Raw genomic sequence first — 5,385 nt, forward strand, 5'->3', positions numbered from 1 at the left:
GTTGCAACATTATTGAAAAATGCTACAAAAAATCTAGTGTTGCACGCAAAGGTTCATTTTGACAAGTTGAAGCAATTGCAATACTTTTAAAAAGTGCTACAATACATGTTACAAATTGATCCAATTAACTTAAATTTGTGGGCGGGAGTTGAAATTTTTCAATGAGCGGGATGTAAATTGGCACCAAATACTTTATTACTCAAAATAAATTTTATTTCACAAAAACACGCACATCTCTCTCGCACCTCTCTCCGCCACTCATCTCTCCCTCGACCACCTCTTTTCCCCAATTTGTCTCGCTCATCTGTCTCAGTCATCTCTCGCCCATCTAAATTAATTGTCTATGTCACTCATCTCACACGCATCTCTTCGTTCCATAAAGTCGATTAGAGTAAAACCCCAAAAACCCATGACTATTTGAACCAAGGTTAGAGTAAATATTCAATTCAAGTTTCAATTAGAGGTAGAGTACCCATATATTTTTGATTATATGTGATTATTATGTATATATATATATATATATATGTGAAAGTTTTTGATTATATGTTGGATTATGTGTTCTTAATTGTTGTTTGTTTAAAGCTCTTATATTATGTATTAGATTAGTGGAATTTTTCAATTATTAGAATTAGTGGAATAAGGATTTTCTTGTAATAGATTGGATTTGTATTTGGTCTCTGTTTTTTAATAGGATTTTAAGTCGATAATTCTATTAATCTCTGCTAACCAATTGAGAATTCATATTATTTTTATCTCTGCTAATCTTTGTTAACTTAGCCTGATTGTTAATCTTTGGTCGCTGGTACTATTTTCATTTATGATATCTCTATTGTATATTTCTTTCATTTGATTTTAGGTTGAAATTTTGAACTTCAAATTAATGTTATATATTCTTCATCTCTGAGCAATTAACCGGGGAGGTGAAGGTAGTTGCAGGAATGCATCAAAGAAAAAAATAGATGGTTAGGCATTTAGATGCTTTCATTGCGATGGATACTTGATAAGCATGAGAAAAAAAGCACGTGCATCGGATAATCTGTATTTTGTACCGATGCGGAGAGACGCCAGTGTACCCACTTTTTATGGTGGCAAGCTTCTGAGCAGGGTAAACAACATGCTGCACAGTAATGCATATTACTATGGTTGTATACGTTTTTAATTTCCTATTTCAATGATATATTCTTTTGGTACTAGTACATGTATTTACAGTTCATACTTAAACTGATTTGTTAATCATGATGTTATTGAACAGAGTGAAATTATGGTCATCCAGCAGAGGCTTATATTAGTGTCCGTCTCATTCATTTTTCATGAGAATAGAATATTTTTTATGAACATGTATGAAGACATTAGGAAAAGAGTCAGGCGATGTGATTTCATAAAAATAAACTCATATAATTTGTTTATTAACTTTATTTGCAAGCCTTTATCAAGGTCCATCATTTGTCTTGTTAATTATAGACCCTCTCTGAGTCAAGTTGGCACAACTTTATCTTAAATGTAACTCTTGATTAGATTGAAGTTAACAAGTATGACGGGTTACTATCACCAGGAGGACGTGCTCCAAAATATAATATTTGGAAATGGATAAATCTGTGCAGGAATTAGTAAAATTATTTTCCATTTCTGAATAGCCGATTGCTGCTATTTCCCGTGGCTAATTATTATTAGCAGCTCCAGATGTATTCAAAGGCCGAAAATGCACTATATACCCCACTTTGAAACAAATTCTCATTTCCGCAGGTGCTCATTGGGTTAAAGCGGATACCTTGGCTAAATGCACGCTGATGGCAATATCATCACGGGAGCCAATTTAAATCATGTTCAATTTGTGTACAACTATTATATTAATAGTGTCAATACTACATAGTGTGAGTATCATTTGAGTTAAGAATGGTTATGAATACAAGGAGTTAAGAATGATTGTAACACATTTCTTATCATGTTAAAATTCTATTTAGAGTTCCTCACGCTCATAAGCTAGAGAAGTTTAATATATTGCCAAGTTTTTAATAGACAATACCTTATCTTGTTGAATTGGATTTTTTTTGCAGAATTACATGAAAGGTGGAAAGCTAGTAGCATCCATCTGTCATGGGAAAAAAATTTGGTCAGCCGTCAAAGTCTTCAAGGTGCTATCTTCATTTAATTTCATTACTGTCAGTATGTTATAATATAGATATTGGACATCCTCTATGTGTATGTGTAATTATGTATATATGTTATATTTGTAACTTATCTTAGTAAAGAGTTATGTTTTACTTTAATAAATACATTATGCATCTATCCTCCTAGGACTATTATATTGGGTCACTGTATAAAATATGAGATATATATTACTATGAGTGATGGTGGTCCTGAAAGGTTTACTAGCCCGATGGCTTCTGCCCCCAACTATATTTATTACTAGCATTTAGTATCGTTTATGTTACATTAAATAATATTAAATCTGATTGGACCTCCTAGCCTAGTTGAAGAGTGGTAATTTATATATTAAAAATAATTACTAATTTATTTGAATTATAAAATTATTGTTAGAGAATGTCTAGGTCTGTGAGTCGGTGTGGAAAGTTTGGACATCATTTCTATAGTTGTCTTTGAGTATACATATCAGCAGATTAATGAGTTAAGGTTTATTTAATCTATTTTATTTTGTATCTTAGAAGTTGCATAAGTTAAAATATTAAATCTAATATTTTTTAGTTTTAACTAGGAGACAAATATATTACTTTGACATGCACATTAAATTGTAATTTAATTTCATAATCAATTAGGTTCTTTTTAGTTAGCAAGCTAAATATAAGTGTCATTCTCAATTATTTTTCTTGAGAATAGAATATTTTTTTATGAACATGTAAAAAGATACATATTTGAGAAAATTAGATTTAAGTGTCCCTTTAACAGTCTCAGGGATTAGTGATATTTGATTTTTTTATTCTGTATGAATTATACTGCTATGTCATTGTTGTAGAAATAATTGATTGGTATGGTACGTATTTTATTCCTTTAATATCACATAACACAAAGTTAAATATATTCAGAACTTTTCACATAAAAAATTTACAAGAAAGTTCATGGTTACTCTGATTTGTGTAAATTTTAGTGTGATACATCATGTGCACTCTTTCTTTGGAGATAAATAACTATAGATAATGAATTTTCTCTTTTCTTTTGGCTAGAAAAGCAGGTGGTATACTAATTGGACCAATTTTCCTCCTCTTTTTTCCGCTTTTAATGACTGTTGTTTTAGAGAAAAACATTAATTCTTGCTTAGTATGCATTACTTGTGGGGTTAACACTCTGACAACCAGTCGATAAGAATTAAACCGGGTCATTTTAGAACAAAGGCGGGGGATTGGCTATAACACGAGCTATAATCCCTTGTATTTTCTGTTATATCTTATTCTTCGTTATCTTTTGTAATTAAACTAATTTATATGGCTTGCATTTTCTAGGGATTTGGACTTACGGTCTAAACTACTCAGTGCGGGGCAACAATTTTGAAGATCAGTCACAAGTACACACGTAAGTTGGCAAGTTGGACATGTCTGATGCTTTATTGAGAAATCATTTCACGAGGCATTCTTTTAGTAGCCAATAGAAAAAGTTATTATTTCTTGCCATTATCTATTTGGACTTTAGGCTCAAGTACCAGATATAAGGTGATGTAGTGGTATAAGCCAATTTGTTTGGGATGTATCAATATTTATTTTTTTGGATTCGATATCAAGCAAAATTTGGAATGTGAATGCTTTTTGGTATAATTTTTAATAGTATATGGAAAATAAAACATCATATTAAAATATGGACTAATAAAAAGTGTTGCACATATGTATTTCTAGATTAATATGAAAATATTATAATAGGAAACAATATGTTACAGGTAAATGTTGCTAAAAATTAAAAAAAAATATTACAATAGGCAAAAAAATGTTGCAGCTAAATGTTACAATAAATTTATCGTGCAACACTTTACCTCAATAAATGTAACAAAAAAATGTTACGGTATTCTATTGCAACATCACAAACGTGTTACTAAAATAGAGAATAGTGTTGCAACAGAATGACTTTTGTAATACTTTGAAAATGTTGCAATAACTCCAAATAATGTTGCTATAGTGGTCTATTGCAACGGCAGCAAATGCAACGCTGAATTTTGACAAAAATGTTGCAAAAACTTCTATTGTAACATATTTGATGTCTTATACTACACTTTCTTGGAGTTGCAATAGCGCATATATGGTATAGTGAGAATACGATAAGTTCGAAAGTTCGATAAGAATCCGATAAAGTCAAAAATTAATTAACTCGGAAACTTGATAAATACTCGAAAACTTTTTAAAACCCCGATAAGCTCGAAAATATGTTTAAAAAATTCGATAAACTTAATACTTGACATATATGCTCAGACCCGACTCATATATTAAATTAGTCGAGTTCGAATACAAATTTTAGGCTCGACTCCAATCGAGAAAATGTCGAACTCAACTTGATATATGCACAAACTCTAACTCGAATTACTCCCCTTTTGTGTCATGGGCTCTGTTTTTATCTCACAGGAAAGCAATAAAAGGATTCAATGTTTTGGTTTGCCTCAAAAGTTCTATTAAAGAATAAATGCACATATCAACAGTTTAAAAGGGTTGTTCTCGATGGTACCTATGTGGTTTTGATTTTTCAAATATTATCATTCCTTATTTTTTTGTTGGTAGACTTTTGTTTTAGGTTTCGTGTATGTCATAATGTGACATTCAAATTTCTTGGTTGTGATGAATGCACAAAATTTTGTTGTAAACTTTTCTCATAGTAACGAATGCGCATAATTTTTTCGAAGGGTAAAATAATCACTAAAGTATAGCTCCACATAATCCTGTTTGACTAAGTGTAATCATTGGTTCCGACTAAATTTGGTAGAAAAATAGTTTTGTTTTAAAAGAGAAAAGTTTTAGGGCATGTTTGGCTGCCCAAGAATAAGTAGCTTATTGACTTATAAGCACATATGTATTTATCGACGAGCATTTGTCGACCCAACTTATAAGTTGTAAATTTAACTTAAAAGCTGATAAGTTGAATGTTAGTAATAACGTATTTTTTCTCAACTTATTTTGAATTTTTATTTTTTTTATAACTTTAGTTTTAAAATATATGTTTTGAAATGTTAATCTAATTTAAAATTCACAAACTAAGAGAATAAATTTAACAATTATTTAATTTTGTTTATTTAAGTAAAAAATTTCAGACTTATAAGTATAATTATCCAAACACTTATACAACTTATAAGTATCTATCTACTTATCATTAATAAGCCAATTATTCGTTTCAAATGATAAGTTACGTATTCTAAGATTTCCCAAACATATTTCTAAACTATCCTACCCTAGCAAT

General features: G+C 30.3%; 1 long non-coding RNA gene across 3 annotated transcripts; it reads left to right on the plus strand.

The window, feature by feature from the left end:
- The first annotated feature begins 202 nt into the window (after positions 1 to 202).
- LOC141697894 (uncharacterized) lies at positions 203 to 3,742 on the plus strand. Of its 3 annotated transcripts, none has more exons than XR_012564877.1 (4): positions 203 to 427; positions 857 to 1,105; positions 2,055 to 2,132; positions 3,456 to 3,742. It is a non-coding gene; the product is annotated as an uncharacterized LOC141697894 (long non-coding RNA). The 3 variants fall into 3 exon arrangements; XR_012564876.1 differs by having other exon boundaries at positions 204 to 463; XR_012564875.1 differs by having other exon boundaries at positions 204 to 1,105.
- Positions 3,743 to 5,385: the final 1,643 nt, after the last annotated feature.

The sequence above is a fragment of the Apium graveolens genome, chromosome 11, assembly GCF_009905375.1.
Source record: "Apium graveolens cultivar Ventura chromosome 11, ASM990537v1, whole genome shotgun sequence".
NCBI lineage: Eukaryota > Viridiplantae > Streptophyta > Magnoliopsida > Apiales > Apiaceae > Apium > Apium graveolens.